This window comes from Aethalodelphis obliquidens, unplaced genomic scaffold, assembly GCF_003676395.1.
Source record: "Aethalodelphis obliquidens isolate GAN/ISIS:26980383/991018 unplaced genomic scaffold, ASM367639v1 scaffold1, whole genome shotgun sequence".
Classification (NCBI taxonomy): Eukaryota; Metazoa; Chordata; class Mammalia; order Artiodactyla; family Delphinidae; genus Aethalodelphis; species Aethalodelphis obliquidens.
Window position 1 is genome coordinate 23,818,824 of NW_020837945.1, and position 22,300 is coordinate 23,841,123.

Below are 22,300 nucleotides of genomic sequence, written 5' to 3' on the forward strand. Positions count from 1 at the left end.
CTTCCCCAATAGAGTAGATTTATGACATTCCTCATTTCTTAGAAGTTTCTTCTTGTAAGAGAAGAGAAGCTCCAGGAAGGTTTCTTTCTGCATATGTTGATTCTCATTTGTCTCCAGCTTAAAATAATCCCCCAAGCTAAAGTGGCATATATTCGGGTACCATACTCTGTATCCCTTCAGGATCCAACATTCTACAACATATAATAGGATTCACCTATACATGTGGTATGAAATAAGACACTCAGTGTGTTTATTAATAAAACAGAGTCATATATATATTTTACAAGTGAAAAAGGCTATTGCATACTCTAGATAAAACAATATCTGTCAAACGAAGTCATGTTTCAATTATAATGCAATTTGGGCCATAAATTTTCAAAAGCAGTGTGTACTATGTAAAGATAATTCATTTCAACTTGATACCTCTCACATTCTTATTCAAATTGGACAGTTTTAATGACTTCAATATATATCATCCATCTTTTCCCATCAGTCTTCCTAGAGGATAAGATTTATATAATCATAAATTTGCAAGCACTTTGCATTGGATTTTAATTTTTAGAATCAACTTGTAGACAACTGTGAGGGAAGTAAAACATCCTACCAACAGAAAGAGTCCTCCATACCAGTAGAGAAGGGAGAGAACACAATTTATTATTGCATATATAATCAGATTACACTGAGAGACTACAAAGTATACACAAACTTCTTCACAAGTTTATATACTAATGTAGAAAGAAAGATCTTATCTCCTTGAGAGACAAATAGTTACAACTTTTGATAGTCTCTCATAAAACTGGTGAGAAATTCCTAATGAATTTCAGAGTATGTGTTTCCAGTTCCAACTGAGATCTTAGAGTATAAAATTTAAAAATTGAACCTATTATTGAGCCTATTATATTTTCAAGGAACATTCTAGTAAGGGAAGAATAGCTGCCTCTCCTTTATTAGACAAAGAAAATTTCATTTTACTTACACTTACACAACTTATCAGAACTTATAATTTCAAAATATGTGTTATAGACTTTGATAACGCACAGAAAATAAAATCATTCTTGTTGTAAGCTGGAAGATAAAACTATTTGGAAATAGATGAGAGTGTGGAAGCACTAATTTTACATAGTGATAATGAGATATTATCTAAAATTGATGGATTAAGAAATATAAAACCAACAAAAATATGTAAGCTACTGGGGGGGATAGGTTAAGTAAGATCATTTCCCATAAAAGTATTTTAGTGGGTTTTGTTTAAGTTTGATAAACTGAGATATAAGCATATTGTTAAGATTGCACAGGTGACTGCCAACAGAATTAAGAAGAGACAGCAATATGAGCATGCATCTCACTGAGCATATTTATGTAGGACTTTGTTCAGGCAAAGGGTACAGTACAGCAGGAGAAAGAAAACACAGCCAAGCACTGGGGGCCAGAAGGACTTCCAAGAACAGCTCTCAAAGTCCTTTCTTCAGTTATGTAGAATTCACTTTGTCTCTGGAGAGGACCACTGATATATGTGTAAAGACTCGTGGTTTGGGGAGATATCCCATCCAAGTTTCCCATTGAGACTCTTCCATCCTTATTCACGTGGTCAAACCAGACCCTCTAAACAGTTATACAAGGTGTGAGCTACCAATAAGCAAGATTGCCCTGGGTGCCACAAGGGAAGTTTTCAATATTACAGCTTAATATAAATCATTAGTTACCAGACTTATTCTTACCCTAGCCAGAAGTCAGGACCAAATATCCAGGCTTACCAGGAGATAAATAAACCGAGAACTGTTCCTGTCCAGTTGTAAAATAGCTTTGTTTTACACAGGGATAGTGTAAGAAGTAAAGTGAATTATTTCTACTTTCAATTTTTATTTACTTGTTTGAATTTGACCAATAACAGTGCTCAAGTATTTATAGTTGAGAGAGAGGCATACCATTTTGTAAAGCATGTTGGCTTATTTTTGCTCTTATCTTTGAATAAGTATAAAAGAGCTAACAAAATTCCATTTAAGATATGCTGACCGATAAATATTATAATAAAATCCTTACATATAATAAATACCTGACATTTGATTAATGTTTGCCAACGAAGTTATTATTACTGCTATATAACAACAATATCAAATAAGTTGTCAGGGGACATTTAATTTCAATTGCTTGCTCTTTGAGGATAAAAATGAAAATTTTAAAATCAATGTACATCTGATTCAGTTTTTCTACCTGTCTAAAATAGCAGAAATAATTGTGTGCGTGTTTAAGAGGAAATTTATAAATTCTATTTTGCATAAAGTTCAACAGTCATGAAATGTATATAGTTCCAATTTACTTAGTAATGTATAATTCTAAAATTGTGTAAGATTTCATTAATAAAATTGAATCAGTGGCAGCTGAATTCATTTGGTTAAAAAATTATTATTCTACTTTTTATATAGGTAACTAACTAAACTATTTTTCCAGTAGTTTGGTCAGATTTGTTTCTTTCTCTTTTTTTTTTTTCTGTTTTCTTACTTTAGCTTCACACATATTTATTGTATTTTGTTGACTATATTAAGTTCAAGATAAGTCACTATCTTAGAAATTCTTACAGCATTTTTACTTCCCCCATATAAACACTTACTACCCCTTATTAAAGATGTACAAGGGAATTTTAAAAATATTTCCACTGTCTTTTACTTCCTGGATAATATGCACTTTTACCCCTGCCACCATTCACCATGCAGATAAAGTTATGAAGCTACAGTGGGAGAGAAAATAATAGATTCCCATCAGACAGAAATCAGCAGAAGGACCCTCTGGTACTGGGTAGAACAGAGGGGAAAAAGGAATAGAAGGCAAGGGATAAATATCTTGACTGCTCCATATCATTCCCCTCCCAAACACACACACAGATTTCTATCAAAACTTTACTTTTGGGTGATGGGAGTATGTTTTAGACACATCCAGGGGAGGCTGTGTAAATGCCACAGAAGGGGATCTTGTTCCCTGATTCCAAGACCATGGTCTTTGAAAATGTTCAGGTTCTTGGATACATTTGGTATCTAGCATGCCAATTACTGTCCTAAAGCTCTAGATTAGAAAAATAAAGGCAACAATGAGAGTATTTAGGCAGGTGGTCCAGAGTACAACACATAAAGTACTACCCACACCAGCCTGAGGGAGCAAAAGCAGCCTGTAAGTGCTAGGAGTCCCACTGTTTTAAAATGTTCTCAGAGAACAGGTATATCAGTGGGTGCCTGGTGTATGAAATAATTAGAACTGTGGAAAATGAGGATCTCAGGAATGGCATCTAAAGTAGAGGTCTCTTTAGTATTAGTATTAGTATTAGTAATCATTTAGTATTAGATGCAGTTCAATGTCAAACACATACACATACACACACACACACACACACAGAGGCAGGACTAGACAGTTGTCAGCTCATTCCAGCATGTAATGGCCGGTCACCAGACAAGGTGAAGTACACCTGTTTGGAGTCCTGCACAAGAACGATAAGATGAACAGCCATCTCTCCTTTTCTCTTACACCAACAAGATCCATAATTTCCTCAAGAGAAAGAGTAGAGGGGAACCCAGATATGACTGAATGAAAGCCTTGAAATGATTATCTGAAAGAAACAAAGGCAGAGAGAAAAAAGTAATTTTAAATTAGAAGAGTCTAAGATGGGCAATTTCATTGTATTTTGCTTGGGTGTAGGAAGACACATTACAGGAAATAAAGGATTTCTACATTTGATTCATCTGCTTTATAGGTTGTAAATTTTGACTTCAGTATAGCATTAAGTTTATAAGTTTTCATTGCTCTATACTACAGTTCCCTGAGCCAGGGACATATCTGCTTTTTATACTGTTCCAGGAACAGCCCCTAAAAAAGTGTATGTAATTTAGTAAATGTGTAATAAGAAATGTGTGACAAAAGTAACACAATGGGAGAAGAAAATAAAAGTATTAATATTAGAAGGTTCTTATGTCCAAGGTGGTATAGTATTATTTCATGGCAACTTGCCATAAGTTAAAGATTCATATTGCAAACCCTAGAGAAACTTCTGAAAATAAAATATGTAAAGAAAAAGCTAAAAGTTCATTAGGAAAGATAAAATAGGATATTAAAACTATTCAATGTAAAATAAAGCAGTAAATGAGGGAAAAAGAACAGAACGAATAGAATTCAAACAGTAATATAAAATTATTAATATAATTGGTCATTTCATTTAATGCAAATGGTATAAAATCTCCAATAAAAAGGCAGAGACTGTAGACAGGAAAAACAACAAAATTCAACTGTATCCAATTGTATGTGTGCAATGAGTTGAATACTGCCACCCAAAGACATATGTTCAAGTTCTAACTCCCATGGAAAAATAAAAACAAAAAGAAAATGAAAAATTAAGTTGAATTGAATGATGATGAAAACAAAGCAAATCAATATATGTATAATTCTGCTAAGCAGTGCTGGAGGAAACATTATAGCTTCAAATTCCTATATTAAAAAAAATGATCTAAAATAAATTATTTAAGGAGGCAGAAAAAGAAGAGCAAGTTAAACTCAGTATCAGTAGATGTTATGAAATAATAAAGATAAGAATGAAAATAAATAAAATAGAGAATTGAAAAACAATTTAAAAACTCAATGAAGAGATAAGATTGCTAAGTCTTTAGCTAGACAGTTCAAAAAGAAACAAAACAAAACACAGTAGCAAAAAGAGAAGACAGAAATTGCCAATATCAGGACAGAAAGAAGGAGTAAGTTTATCAACATTTTTAAAAAATAAGGTGATATTGCATACAAGTTTATGGCAGAACAAACTGCAAATATATGTAAAATGTAACAATTATTTCTTTTAAGTTTAAATATTGTCCCTAGAAGGAAACAGAAACCATGAATGAGTTTGTATCTGTTAGAGAAATACATGATTGAATATATTTCCACAGAGGATACTCCAAACCTGGATATTTTCACTAATGAATTATAGCACACATTCAAAGAAGTAATGTTCCCAATTTTATATATATATTTTTTAAATGAAAGAGGCAGAATGCATCCCCAACTCATTTTTTGAGGACCATTACTCTGATACCAAAACCAAGAAAAGTAAAAGAAACCTGAAAATGAGTATCCCACATGAACATAGATGCAAAAATATCAAACCAAATATATCAGTATATGGAAACAATAAATGTGAACAAATGATGTTTATCCATGGAATGCAGGGCTTATTTAGTATTAAAAGTACATCAATGTAAATCATCAATAGAATAACGAAGGAAAAACATCTGAGTACCTCTATAAATACAGAAGATCATTTGAACAAATTTTAACAATTTTCAATGCAACAAACTAGAAGGAAGTAGCCTCAGCCTGATAAAGAGCAGCTGTAAAAAAAAAAAAATCCCCACAGCTAATATCACACTTCAAAAAACTTGAATGCTGCTCCCCTATGATCAAGAACAAGGCAATAGAGCTGTCTCACCAACTCTCTTCAGTATTGTGGTAGAGAGCCTATCTAATGCAATAAGAAAAGAAAATGAAATAAAAGGCATACAGGTTTGAAAGTAAATAAATAATCAGTAAAGATGTCTTAAGTAGAACACAACCTGACTGTTGGACTGTCTATTGTACTAAAATTGATCTCTAACTTCCAAAGCATTTCCAATCATTTATCTACAAACTTTTTTTTTTGGTAGAAATTGACATACTGAATCCTTGTGTCCCCCAATTACGGCAATGCAAATACTATGAATGGTCAAAAAATCTTGCAAAATCAGAACAAATTTGGAATACATAATTATCTGATTTTAACATGGACTTATGAAGCTATGATAAATAATTCAGTGTGGCACTGGTAAAGATATAGACATATGGATCATTGGAATAGAATAGGGAGTCTAGAAATAGATCACACATACATATTCATTTATATTAAGCAAAATTGCCTAGATAAATCGGTAATTCAAAATAATATTTTCAATAAATTTTCCTTGAACTGAATACCCATATAAAGATAAAAACTTTTGATTTACATGGTACACAAAAATTAAGTTGAAAATGATCATGGATCTAATACAAAAACTAAAATTAGATGACTAGAAAAAAAATATCTGGGGGGAAAATATTCACAGCCTGGAACTAGGCTAAGGTTTCTTAGATAGGAACAAACAGCATACAACATGAAAGAAAATACTGGTGAATTCAAATTAATTAAAATGTTAAACTATTGTCCAACTAAAGATACTATTAAGAAAGTAGGAAAATAAAGCCATAGGTTGGGACAATATGTTCACAGTACTAATTCGCAATACAAAGAACTTTCATTTGAATATATAAAAAATCTTTAGAACTCAACACTATGAAGATAAATAAGCCATTGGTTTTAAAAAAATTGAAAATGATTTGACACACTTTACATAGAAGTTATACAAATGGCCCATAAGCACATAAAAAAGCTCTCAACATCATTAGGAAAATGCAAATAAAATCAAAATGAGATACCAATGTGCACACACTACAATTTTTATAAGACTGACAATTCTAAGCATTGTCAAAGACCTGGAGCATCTGCAACTCTCATAAATTGATGATGATAACGTTTACTGTCACAATCACTTTGGAAAATTATCTAGAAGTTTTTTCTAACATTCCTATATGGCCTAGCAATTGAACTCCTCTCCTATATATTAGCCAACGAAAATGTAAATAAATGTCCACCCAAAGACTTATATACCAATACTTATAGCAGCTTTATTCATAATAGCTCCAAAGGGAAACAAATGAAGTATTTTTCAATAGGTGAATGGATGGATACACTACTCAATAATAACATTTATGTAATACTGATACTCAGAATCACATGAGTAAATATAGGAAACCTTATGCTGAGTGACAAAATACAAACACAGAGAGTATATGCAGTATGATTTCATATATCTATATATCTATGCCTATGTATAGATCTCTATGCCTATCTCCCTCTCTTTCTTCTTCTCTCTCTCATCTCTAACCTACCTACCAACCTAATTTCTTGAATGGCCAAAACTAATCTATAGTGACACATAGCAGTAAAATGGTTTGGGCCAGGGTTAGGGAAGGAGATTAATAGCAAATGGTCATGATGGAACACTCTGGAATTATGAAATGCTTCTATATCTTGATTATGGTAGTGGTTACAAAGGTGCATATGTTTCTCAAAACTCACTGAACTGTGCACTTAAAATGCATGCACTTTGAACTTAAATTACTACTCAATAAATCTGATATAAGTACATCCATTCAAATATGTCAATAGTAGCATTTTTTTATAAACAAAAATTGGAAATAATCCAAGAGAAGGCACCATGGGGACTTCTTGAAAGCTTCTAATTTTATTTTTTATCTCCATTTGTGATAATTTACCAAGCTATAGTACCTATGATTACTTCCTGTTCTGTATCAATTATACTTTAATAAATAATCGAATAAAATTGTCAAACATAAAAGAGAATTCTAAGAGAGGAATTGGTGACAATGTGTTCAAGACAACTCTTCCAAGGAGTTTCACTTAGAAAGTGGAGAAAATATCAATAAATGGTCTGGTAATTTATGGGGTAGAAATTTCAGCTCATTTATATTCTAAAGAAATACTGGAGAGAGGAAGATTACTTCTGCAAAATCCTTGGTTAGGTGATCTATGTTTGGATCTAGTGCACAATGGAAGTACTTGCCTTGGTGAGGAACAAGGATAGCTCATCCATGATAAATAGTGGAAAACAGAATATGTGTAGATGCAAAAAATTATTATGAGCATTATGTGAATGTAAATGGGTAACACAGGTAAGGGTGTCTAACACACTGTAAACCTTTAACATATTACTTATTAATGACCACACTGATACTATGAGTACTACTACTACTACTACTAGTTCTGTTAGGGAACAACTGCTGAGGAATGGGAGGTAGACTGAACCAAACCAAAAAAATTAAAAGTGACTTTCATGGTGAATTTTATTGTTAGTGACTTTCATTATTTCTTTATGCAATTTTAATTATTTTATATAGCAGGAAATTTTACATCTTTTGGATTAAATCTAGTGAAACAGGCATTTACAAGCAAAATAATTAACCTGTTAAAATATACAATAATTCCAATTCATAAGTGAATGTTGTCAGCACACACAAAAAAAAGAATTTTAAAAATTTGACTGAAAAAAACCTTTATAGAACAATTTAACATTGTGAATAAGATCAAATGGGCTTCTGCTTATTGCATAACAAAATTTTATAAGGTAGAAAACATTTTAAAGAACTTTATTAACTTTTTCAACTGCAAGCAGTACAGTTAAAAATGTAACTCATGTTTTGACTTGTTTGACATTTATTCAATATTGAGACTTAAGAGAGTGAGTGCTAAATAATTAGGTTGAACCATTTGAAATTGATGATATTCAACCATTCTGACCTTCTGAAATGACAATTTCTTGTAGTTCAATCTAATAATATAGTATAAAGAGAATAATTTCTACTTTTAATGAGTATTAGTTCCTTAGGATATGTTTCCAAGCAGAATTCCATTTAAAAAGAGAGATCATTAAAGATTATTTGTCAAAACATTAGATGTGTACATGCCTCTGTTTTCTCAAAAACAGTAAGATTCTGGTCAATAAGAATTGGGTTTTGAAATATTTCAAGTTTTCAGCATCTCAGAAAAACAATATATTTTTAATTTAAAGGAGATTATATTTATCCAGTGATTACTACATACAAGGTTGCATTCTAGATTATTTTTAGACATTGTTTAATGTTTAGGCAGTCGTGGAAGCAAATACTTCTATACTCCAAGTTGCAAAGATAAAATATGCTCAGAAAGTTTGTGTTGCTTGTCCTAGGTTATGTTGATGATTGGGTAGCAGAACATGAACTAGAAGTCAGTCTATCTTGATTCCAAAGCTTGTGTAATAATGTTCCAGAGTGAATAACTATGTCCTTGATGGATCAGATGTCTCTAAGCAATTTTTCCTTTCACTCTATGTTACTATTTGGGAAAAGGGTAGGGTTGAAAGTGTTAAAATGAGGAAGAGTTAGGGCAAATATTGCTTTAGTTATTATTAATAACTTGCATGATCACCCTCTGATTTTAACACTGGGTTTCAGCTTCAGGATTAGGGGCACTATAGATTCTTCTTAGCTGGAAAATGAATAGATATTATCTGCAACATGAATTGAGAGATTCCTCATCTATTTTTGCTGATAATTGTACCAGCTATTGTGTTAATTACACCCTCAAACCCTAACTTTCAAAAATGAAAACAGAAACAGAGGAAGTGGAGCTAAACTAGTTTTATCACCTATGAGAATTTGGGGAAAAAATTGGTTTTACAGAGTCATAGCTGGACTTGAATATTCAAATATAAAGTGGAAGATTTGGAGAGAGCACAGGCAAACTCAACAGTAGACAGCTAAGGTAACCATAAGATCAAGGGATAGCAAAGATGGGAATTAAGGTAATGTTACAAAGTTAGAAGGTTAGAGAAAATAAGATAGTGGACTGGTATCAGTCTTGATAGAAAATCGTAAATGAGATAAACATCCATTTCTGAGTGTTTGGATCCATTCTTATAGAGATACATTTAATGGAATTTCTAGAACTTTGAAAACAAAGGACTTTGTGGTGATTAAATCAGATGAATAAATGTGTCTGTGAAATTTAAATTGGATTTTATATCATATATTTGGCACCTCTATATATTCATGTGTATAAATAACAGTAATATGGAATGGTCAAGTTTAATACTAGACTTTCAGTCATATTTTGACATCAAATATTTTGTAAAATAAAATTCTATTTGTCTCTATATGAAAGAAATAAGTATATACTTCCAAACATAAAATCATTTATAGTTCTGGCATATTAATATTATGATTATATTGACTTGGGAAAAAAATCAACATTCCTTGACTTTGATAACAGATGGCCAGTTAACACTGACAAAAAAAAATACCTAAAAATCTAGAAAGACTTTATTCTCCAACTCTGAAACACTAAAATTAACAGTATACAATTATGTTGTAATTGCAACAAGTTTTATTAATAACGTCAAAGTTCTATTAGAACATACTACATGTTAAGTTATAAGATACAGTTAATATTCTTATTTTGTATGAGAGGAAGCTGAAATCAGAAAGCTAAAACAATCTGCCACACCTCAAACTGGGTGTAATAATTGTGTCAGGCTGTGAAGTTTGTGTTCTTTCCAATATAAACTACCATTTCCGTTGAATCTCATACATACTCAAGGCACAAATTACTAAAGAAGCTAAGTCTGGGAGATTAAAAAAATAATAATACAAGTTAGGTAAAATAAAACTGACTTAGGTATGTATTTTTATCAGAATAAAGTATTAATGTATGTGTATACATATATAAAAATATAAATAAAGGAAGTTTTCATGAACCAGATAGCTTCCATGATAAAGCAAGTATTCTACAGTTGTAAGTAGAATTTCTGGAGAATTCTAGAAAATGGGTACAGAATAAGCTAAGGATCATACAAATATGTGAACTTAAATGTTATATTCCTGGAATAGTGATAATTACTGATGCTGAAGACATTTATTTTTAGAGTCTGGATCTAATCTCCTAGGTTTATTAAACACATGTAACCTCTTAATATTTAATTCCCTCTTTCCCCAAAAGCAACATACACCTAACAAAATCACACACATACAATTATATATTTATCTACTTTTTAAATATTTATATGACTATACCTTACATAGCATTGTAGATCTGTACGTATATATATAATTGTTAGAGGGACTGCAGTGTAGTTTTAGGACAACAACAAATGCAATACCAGCTTTAAAGAGAAAATCATTTAAATATCCAAACAGCCTATGTTTGTTAAAGGTCTTCTGACTTTTAAAGGTCAGAAGCCCAGAATCTGCATTTTAATATTTTTCTAAAGGATTGTTATCATTTCCTGTTGATATAATTTTATCAGTATTTCTGCTTGCTAATCATTTTGTTCTGTTCATATAACCAGGAATTCCATGTATTCTCATTTTTTCCATCATTTGAAATGGTGTCTCCTGAACCACTTCCTTGATTTGGTGCCCACATTCCTTCTCAGGGATCTTAGGATATCAATGATGAGATTCCCTCCAAATCATTTTTTTTTCTTTCCTTCCACTCTCAGTTTGCCTGCAAACATGTTACCTACACTTATTCTTTGATAATCTTCCAATGAGCATGCTTCTTCCCTGCCGATCATGTTCTTGGCTGTATTCCCCAAGTCATATTTCTCAGAATATTGTCATTTTTGGCTTCCTCTTCTTCAGGCTAATTCATTAATCACTGAGGGTTATGTCTACCTCTTCCAACATTCTACACAACCAGGTCCTCTAAGGCTTCTAATGACATCTTAAACATAAAGACATTTCATTTACCACTAATTTGCTTAACTTCTCTTGTTTGATGAAGTGGAAAAAGCATAGGTCCTTGAATGATTCATACAGGTATTTCAATCCAAATTTTGTTTCTAACTGTGTTATTTTAAGTGTAATTTTCCCACGTATACACAGAATTTAGATAAAGTAATTTGCAAGGCTGCTGTTTGACTGAAAAAATTATGAAAAATCACCCAAAATACCAAACACAATTGGACATGCGTAATTTATAGGTTGCATTCCAGCTACCAAATTATGTTTTATTTATTAGATTATAAATTACATGGGAGTAACTTGTTTTAATCTCTATATTTTAATACATCCCCAGTAACATATATAGTAGTAATGAATAAATGTGACTTAATGTATGAACTTATTTTCCTTTAATCTTGGTGAAACTAAACACCATCTAAAAAAACCTAGGGGTTCTGTTTTTCAAATTTTCTATACATATTCTTCTTAGAATAGTCAGCCATTCCTATGATTTCAGAAATCACCTGTATGCAGATTGTCCCTAAATCTTCATTTCTGGCTTTGAAATCTTGAGTTCAAGTCTTACATGTATAGTTCATTGATAATCAGCTTGTACATCAAACTGGAAATAAGCTCTTTTCATAATTTTCCAGGATACTTAAGAAAGGTGTTGTGGTATAAAAATTATCAGCAATTATTATCCTCCTGTTCACTGACAGTGTATCACCATTTATTAAATGATGCTCCCATCTTCTCAGGCACCATTTGCCCAGACATACATAATCTGTGACTAAGTTCAGACAATTAAATTGCAAATTGCATCTCTCATAAATATATATGATTCTTATATTAATATTTTGGCCAACATTCTAGCTTCTGCTCTTGTTTTCTCTTACATCAGAATGTTGGAAAAGAATATTGATTACCCATTTTCTTTCATTGTTATTGTTGTAATATACTTCTTCTGGTTTTCTTTTTCTTTACTTTCATTGTGGTAAGAACACTTAATAGATGATCTATCACCTTAGCAAATTTTTAAATGTATAATACAATACATTACTGTTGACTATAGGTAAAATGTGGTAGAGCAGATCTCTAGAACTTACTCATTCTACAAAACTGGAACTTCATGCACATTGATTAGTAACTCCCCATTTCCTCCTCCCCACACACCTTGGAAATTATCATTCTACTCTTTGATTCAATGGCTATTTTAGATACCTTATATAAGTGGAATTATAAAGTACTTGTCTTTCTGTAACTAGCTTATTTCACTTAGCATAGTGTCCACAAAATTCAGCCATGTTGTTGCATATTACCAGAATTTCCTTCTTTTTTAAGGTTGACTAGTATTTCATTGTATTTATATACTACATTTTCTTTATCTTTCCATCTGTCGATGGATGTTTAGGTTGTTTCCACATCTTGGCTATTGGGAATAGTACTACAATGAACATGGAAGTGCTAAAAGCCACAGTGGTATTTTTTACAGAAACGGAAAAATCAATCCTAGGAATTATAAGGAACCACAAATAGGCAAATCAATCCTGAGAAAGGAGAACAAAGCTGGAGGTATCACACTTTCTGATTTCAAAATCTACTACAAAGCTACAGCAATCAATCTAGCATGGTGCTGGCATAAAGACAGACATACAGTACAGACCACTGGAACAGAATGGAGAACCCAGAAATAAATCCACTCATACACAGTCAATTGATTTTTGAAAGGGAGTCAAGAATACACCATAGGGAAAGAACAGTCAAATGTTGTTGGGAAAACTGGATATTCACATGCTAAAGAATGAAACTGGACCCTTAACTTACACAATACACAAAATCAACTTTAAATGGATTAAAGGCTTAAATGTCATACTTGAAACTGAAAAGCTCCTAGCAGAAAACATAGAGGAAAAGCTTCAGGACATTTGTCTTTTCATGATTTCATATATATGACAGCAAAAGCACAGGCAACAACAACAACAACAACAAAAATGAACAAGCGGGACTACATCAAAACAAAAAGTTTCAGCACAGCAAAGAAAACAATCAACAGAGTGAGAAGACAATGTACAGAATGGGAGAAAATATTTGCAAGACATATATTTGATAAATGGTTAATCTCAAAAGGATGGGGGGAGGGAGAGATTGGGAGTTAGGGATTAACATGTTCACTCTGCTATATTCAAAATAGGTAACCAACAAGGACCTACTGTACAGCACAGGGAACTCTGCTCAATATTCTGTAATAACCTAAATGGGAAAAGAATTTGAAAAAGAATAGATACATGGATATGTATAACTGAATCACTCTGCTGTACACCTGAAACTAACACAACATTGTTAATCATTGTTAATAAATTCTAGTCCCAGAGCTATTTGAGAAGAGTAAGGCAATGAGAAATTTTTAGTTCTTTTTTTTTTCCTTTCTTTATTCAGAGCTAAAGCTGAGATAGACAATTTTCTCAGCCTTTATCCCTGTGAGATATATATTTTCTAATAAACAGTACCTCAGGATTGTCTCCTGTGTCCAAGTTCTAAGTCATAAAGGAATGTGTATGCCCTAGGAGCTGGGCTTTGGTATTGCTAAATTATGTCTCTAAACCCATACAGGCTCTAACGTTTTATCTTTTGAGTATTTTTCTCACTTTCTTGCCACCTCTGGTATGTGTGTTCATGTACATTCATACACATACTGTTATCTCTTTATAGTTGATCATAAAGCATATATTTTCTAAGTATTCTCTTTCCTATACTAAATTTTCAGATATCTATTTTTTAATCATGAAATCTTTAGGGCAATTCTTCCTGTTCTTACGCTATAATATATCTTTTTCAGTTTATTATCTATTTTTTTTTTGGAACAATGAGTGTATAGTCACACAAAGTCAATTATTTTCCTATTAGACATTTGTTTAGACACTTGTTTACTGCTAGCTTCTCCCTCTCAGATTTAATGCTAGAAGACAGAATCTTATTCACAATAGTCAGTTCAAATTCACATGGTTGAAATTCATCTAGCACATCTCTAGTGTGTGAAGAGATATGCAAATACCCATATAAGCTTGAACAATAAATACTAATATCTCCAGAATATGCTGACCTCAAGTCTTTACATTCAGTATTTACTCATGCTTTGCCTAACTCACCTTACTTTCTAGCAGTGGATTGCTGTCTTGAAATATATTTTAAAATGACTTTTATTCCACTGTGGGGAGAGCAAATGATTTTTGACTGGCACATAACCTTTGTCCTTGAACTAAGTTTGGGTTTCGTACAGGGAGGTAGATTTTTACTACAGTTAGCAGGATATAGTATTTTAACTCTAAACCTTTATTTTAGAAGCTTATCTGTGTGACCATGTTTAAACATTTTCCAGTTGATCTTGCAATCCCATTACGATGTCAATGAGCATCATCACAAGCACTTACGCCATGTTTTTTCAGTCATTGGAGAACTCTGCCTCCACCCCCCACACACCTTTTACATTCCCCTTGGCCCTTCCTGCTTAGCTGAGCCCTACATATTAAAAAATCTGGTAAGGTGGTACTATAAGATTAATTCATTGGAGAATTATTTCTCCTATTATTCTCTTACTTCTCATAGGCAATAAATTTACTGAACCAAAAAGAGATTAAAAAGTTAAATTTTAGCCTTAAATTATGCCCTGCAAGTCACAGAGCAGTAAAATATACTTAAAGCCGTGAAGTCACTAAGGGAGTCATCAAAATTTGATGTTGCTAAGAGCAACTAGGACATTTAAAGAGGAGAATTAAGGGTAGTATACCTAATATGAATAAAAATTAAGATCACAGTAAAAGAGAGAAAAATGTTGCAAAGAAAGGATGAAGACATTTTGTGGGTCTGACCTCTTCTTAGTTAATTATTTGTGGATAGGTCTGTTTTTACATTTTATGAATATAAATAATGCTTTCTACACTTTTCATTCTACTCCTTTTGTTCAGGCCTCCACCTGTATCCAAAAATGCAGCAGACTGTAGTTGAAAAAGTATATATTTTGGACTCAGGCATATCTAGGGTTACACGTTAATGCCTCAGCTAATGTACTGACTGCATAGTCTTGGGCAGTTTTGTTAATCACACTAAATCTGTTTATCATGTTTTATTATTGTTCTGAAATGCAGTATATATATATATATATATATATATACCTAACATAGAGAAGGTGTCATATACAGGTACAAGAATCAATACGAACATTTATATTCTTCATTTCTTCTGAAGCTATGCATAGTAGCTAAATTACCCATGAACTGCTCCTATTATATGTGTGGATCAAAGGCATTGGATAATAATTAGATATACTCCCTACATCTTCAATTGGAAGTCTGATTCATCCACACACCCTATTACAAATAACCTTAAGTATTTATGAACTAATTAGATATTATCACATAAAGATAATACCACCTTAAATTCAATAATCCATTTAAAAATATAGATAGCATTTTTCTTTGCTACAAAAACATTATTTGGGTCTCTGAACAGACACTATAAATACAATTTTGAAACTGAAAAAAATTTAACAACTTTGGTTAAATTTGGTTTCAAGAAGAGAGTTACTAATGTCATTGTAAATAATGAGCACTTTAAACATCTATGTGAGGCATTTAGGGATTTAAGGATTGCTCACTAATTTAAAAACAGCAATTAGCATAACACAAAATTTCCCATAAGAATTGGAACTGGTCCAAGTGGGCCCCAGGGATCTCAGCCACAAGAAGTCATGACCTCCACTCTAGTACACCACAATTATTAGGACAGTTTCCAGTTTCAGCAATATTCTCTTCTTTCTATAAAACATTACACATTTCTACAAAATATAGATTTTATTTTGCATTCCATTGCTTCTCCTACTAGATAGTTTTCCAGGGTACCAGTGTAATCCTGACTCTGCCATTTACAACTGAATGATCTGAGGCAAAATTAACTTAAATTCTGTGTGCTTCAATTTTCTCACTGCTATAGTTGAGACAATAATAGTACCTTCCACATGGAGATGTTGGGAGGATTAAATGAGTTATTGTGTATAAAGCTTTTATAACACTAAATTAAGTACAATAAAAGTGGAAGGTGGATAGCAGAGAGAACTTGGGGTAGCCTACACTATTAAAATCCTAGTAAAAGGATTAGTATTTAAGAACTAGAATGTATTCATCACTGGACTTCTTTGACAGCTACTCAAAGTAAGAAATGTATTTTACGTCACAATCCTAGGAAACCATGTGTGTACATGCGTACACACAAAATGCCAAAACAATATTTTTTATTCTATTAATGTTTTTAATTATTCTATTCTATTCTGCTTTATTCTGTTGTGTTGAAAAATAAATTCCTGGTCATCCTCCACTAGATTAATTTTATAACCCACAAAAGTGTTACAATGTCTAGATTAAAAACAATAGTCTATTGGTCCTTAAATATATTAACTGCTTCCAGGGTACTTTCTCTTTTGTTCTTTACCCTCCTCTCCCTTACTTCCCTCTTCCTCTCTCTTATCTCCATGTCGCAGGGTGTGTGCTATCTGAGAAACGACTGGGACACACATACTTTCAGCTTTCAGGGTCACACAGGAGTGACACTTCTCCACCACCTTCAAAGAAAAAGCCTGATGGTTCTGGTGTGAACCAAGAAGTCAACTGGCTGTTTCTAACCCAATCCCTGGTGAAAAAGGTGCCCCTCTCTGGTTACTCAAATCACATAGGGAAATTAGATACTGAACACACATAAACAATGGCTGCAACAAGTCTATCCCTTGAAAGCCCAGATCTCACACACATGCTTGAGGTATACAGACAACTATCTTCAGTTACATAACAGCAAAGAATGTCTCATCCAATGCAACTGTCCCGTATACCTATTATGTAAATGAAGTTGTAGCTATTATGACTATAGTTATATGTACTATCCTATCTTATTCCAGAATCTGAACCTGAAGTATATGTAACATTTAAATGCCCAGATGTTTCTTTTTAAAAACCTGTAACCTTTGAGCTATCTGATCATTTAAAATGACTCCATAAAAAAATGAATAAATATAACAAAACAGAAACAGACTCACAGATGTGGAGAACAAATTAGTAGTTACCAGTGGGGAGAGGGAAATGGGAAGGGGTGAGATAGGGGTAGGGGATGAGAGGTACAAACCACTATGAATAAAATAAATAAACTACAAGGAGATAGTATACAGCAGAGGTAAATATAGCCATTATTTTATAATATCTTTAAATGAAGTATAATTTATAAAAATATTGAATCACTATGTTGTAGACCTGAAACTAATATAATATTGTACATTGGTTATACTTCAATAAAAATAAAAAATAGGGCTTCCCTGGTGGCGCAGTGGTTGAGAGTCCACCTGCCGATGCAGGGGACGTGGGTTCGTGCCCCGGTCCGGGAAGATCCCACATGCCGCGGAGCGGCTGGGCCCGTGAGCCATGGCCGCTGAGCCTGAGCGTCTGGAGCCTGTGCTCCGCAACGGGAGAGGCCACAGCAGTGAGAGGCCCGCGTACCGCAAAAAAATTAAAAATTTAAAAAAATAAATATGATTTCACATACAAAATATAATAGTGAATGGAAAAATAAGTCTTCTACAATAAACATTCTAATTTAGTAGAGGCTACAAGTTGAAGGGATACACAGTGATCATTGGTATAGGTCCTATACCTCATACCACTAGACAAGAACAATAAAGTAAATTCATTATTGACATACTCAAGTCTGAAAATCTGCAGTCTGCTCTTTCATTGCCAATGTGGCTATAAAGGCCTGTGGAGGGAATAGCCACACATCCCCATCCAGCTTGATGCCAGAGCTCTAACTTCCTTAAAATTTTAGACTACTACCCAAAGATTTAACTGGGGGCAGGGAACCATCTTATTTATGTCCAGCAGCAGAAATCTTTTAAACCATGAAATTTTAATGTGAAGCCCACTCTCGAACTCTCTTGTAGCCATAGATGTATACAGCTTCAGTCTGTGTTGTCAGTTCTCAGTATTTGACTCTGACTAATGAGAAACAGCAGGCAAAACTAGTCACCTCTGTTCCCTGCCTGCCATCTGATAAATTGTGCTAACAGGTGAGAGTACTATTGATATTACCTTTGCAGAGCATAGCAGCCATTGGAGTTTTAGGGGAGGAGATAAAGAATTCGGCTCCCTGATATTTTATGTTTGTTTTGTTGTTGTTTTAATTTCCCATTGGATGCCAAGCTAACTGCTGACATTTCTGACTTTCATTTTCTGGTCTGCCGTAACTACAGCGTGAGGCAAAGTCACTTTTGGCAGTTTCTAATTATGGACACTTAGCAGTGTTGGATCTCTGGCAGAAAGGAGAAAGGATCTCTTTTCTCACAACAGTATGTATGTATCCGTTCTTCCTTCAGACCGGTCAGCTTAAATCGAAAATTCTCTCTTTAGCAGCACTGGCATTTATCTCTTTTAGCACCTTACTGAGGAGTGAACATAAGTCATTGCCACACACCAATAGCTTGATATTTTTTTGGAGAGTCCTATTTTTTTCTAAAATGTCCCATGTTCTTCCAGAGCCTTGACTGTGAATTCTAAGCAACAAAAGTCTGTATTTTAACCAACCGGTTAGCTTCAATATAATAAGGTTATTTCTCACAAGCTTAGGGTTGCTAGGTAAAATACAGGATGCCCAGTTAAACTTGAATTTCAGATAAACAAAAAATAATTTTTAGTATGCGTGTGTTCCATGAAATATCTGGACATAAACTAAAAAATGATTGTATATCAGAAATTTAAATTTAACTGGGGGTTGCTCGTGTTGCTTGCTACATAAGCACAAAATGGAGGATCCTCTCTCCCCTTACAGGATTTATTATCTGTAATCCCTAATACTGTGTACTAATTATTGATGCATTATACACAGTCTGTACATATTCTAATAGAGTCCAAGGAGAGAATGCAAAGACTTCCCAGAATTTTAAGGACTGGAATTGGGCATTTGATAGACTTGGTGAACTTAATCCATGAATCCATCATTTGTCTCTGCTTCACTCTAAATGTTGGCATTATTCTTTCAATTTTTCCCATATGATAGAATGGGAACAAGATGGATATAACAGAATTCATTACAAGTTCCTGCCTACACGGAATTTTGGGTCTAATATTTCTTTTTTGTGTACTTATGTTAATTCAATACCCCCTCACACAAATCATTCAACATAATGGCCCTAATATCCTGGGCATCTTTTATCACATCATTGTATTTTATTCTTTCAGAACAATTATTTCTTCCTGAAATTTTTTTACGCAGTTATTTGTCCATATGTCAATGGTCTGTCTTTCTGATTAGAGTTTAGACATAAAGTCTAGACATAAAGTAGACATAACAGCAAGAACTCTTTACTCAGAGTATGAAATTTGCCCACATGTATAAACAGTACAAACTTTTTTCTCTCACAGATTATCTACCACTTACATGTTTTCTACACAAGTCAACCTCTAGCTTGATTTATTTTAGGTTACAAACTGATCTGTTTGTTTCTTCAGAAACTATGCTGTTTTCACACAACATTGCATCATACAAAAACTGGATAGTCTGGTATTCACTGACATTCTCAGAAATTCAAAGGACATCTGATGTCCAATATATTCCTACACTCAAGTACTAAATTTACTAATATCATCATATTTGTAAGTTATTTATAAATATTTCTAACAATTCTGAAAACTCTAAAAAGGATTCCTGTTATGGGAATACCACCTTCATTATATGTTGCTTCTAATTACTAGCACTTTTCTCTAAAAAGATTTAGGTGAATAAGGAAGTTGAAAACAACCAGAATATGTCACTCCAAAGTATGCCTCTCTGACATGAAAATTATTTTGAGCTGAAGGCAATTAAGAAGCAGCAAACACATAAAAAGGCTCCCTCTTTTTCTGCCTAAAGGCAGGATGTAATATCTCCTTTTACTGGAGACAAGCTCTTTCCAAGTCTAGAAAGGACAGCAGAGGAATCTGCAAACCTTACTCCATTAGTTTACTCCCATACATTTACCTTCCCACAGTTTGCTGCCCGTGGAATCCTAACACTGCTTCCTCCCCTTGTCCTACCATTGCTCTATAAATTTATTCCTTTGTTGAAAATTCAATTTAAGCCTAGTTCTAAGCAGCTACTTTGAGTTACTCTGCCTTTAGGTTTCTCCCATGTGGTATGTGCTACACACATTAATAAACTGTTTTCCTCTTGTTAATCTGTCTTTTTGTCAAAGAGTTCCAGTTCAAAACCTAAGACAGGTAGAGGTAAAGTTCTGCCTCTCCTACACAGATTAGGGAGGTAATTTCCACAACCTACAATAGGATATTTATTTGTATGTGATTTTTAGATACAGACTATGTTTATAACCATAATTCTTACATTCTCAACCTAATAATTTTCATTTGTATGCATACTGTAATCCAAACTAAATATATGTAAAACCAAGGCCATTTTGCTCTTAGCAAACTCTAGTCATGTATTAAGTTGACCTTAGAAATCATAAAGACTAGGTGCTTCATCATTTCCGGGTGACTTTTCATCTTCTCTTTTAAGACATGACCAAATCCTTCTAACTCTTTTTTCGTATATTTTCTTATGTATTACACTTTCTTTTAATCATCCCACCACAAAGCTCTTAATGGTGCCATAGCCTCTTTACAAGGTTTCCTAACTAACAGTCTATTTAATGTATATTAAATAAGAAGTAATAGTCAGCTAAGGCAAGTGTCCTTTTGATCCCATTATTCAGCTTCTTATAGTACTATCATGTTGCCAAATAGCCACTTATATCAAATGAAAATTACTGACCATGTCTTTTAAAATATTACACCAATTAACACAGAGAGACCCTGAAACACATAATTATACTTTACTGGGATGAGCTCATTCCATTTCATCTATGTTCTACTACAGTCCCAAGTATCATTTTATGGCTCAGTGTGTGAACTGTTAGCCTCAGTAAAATATACAAATGGATTTTTCTTTTTTTTTTGAGGTGGATACAATACGGGCATTAATATCAGAACCATATTAAAATCCTGGTTTCACCACTTATTAACTACCTAGAGACATGTTAGGTTTTTAAACTTTTTGTTTCTTATTTACTGTCTATATTTAAAAATATAGATAATAATACCTATCTCAAGTGTAGAAAGCTAATAATTAATGTGATATATTTTCCCCTAAAATCAGTTCGAGAGAAAAAATTCAGAGAAAAAGCAGCTCATAGAACATGCATGCTATTAAGAAGACAACAAAATAAAAAATATACCAAAGTAAACAAAGGACAAGATATGTCAATTCTGAAAGTAATGTAATTGAGCTTAATACCTCTATTGTTAAAAATAGAATTTTCATGTTGGGTTACAAAGAAAGAAACAACAAAACAAAACAAAACCACAAAGAAAAAATTTTAAAAAGTAATACTCCCACAATGGTGTATTTTCTAAAGACTGAACTACAAAGCTAAAACAAAGTGAGCCAAATATCTTGACAGTAAAATACTTCTCAGACTAATGAACAACAACAACATCAAATAACTAGAGATTAATATGTTTACAACAAAATGTAGAAATCAAGAAAAGTATTATTAAATAAACAAAGTTATTAAAAAAGACTAGCTAAACAGTCATGGACTTTAACACAAATGGAAAAATAGCATAAATATATGTTTTAAAATATCATATGAGGGTTCCCCTGGTGGCGCCGTGGTTGAGAGTCTGCCTGCCGATGCAGGGAACACGGGTTCGTGCCCCGGTCTGGGAAAATCCCACATGCCTCGGAGCGGCTGGGCCCGTGAGCCATGGCCGCTGAGCCTGCGCGTCCGGAGCCTGTGCTCCGCAACGGGAGAGGCCACAACAGTGAGAGGCCCGTGTACTGCAAAAAAAAAAAAAAA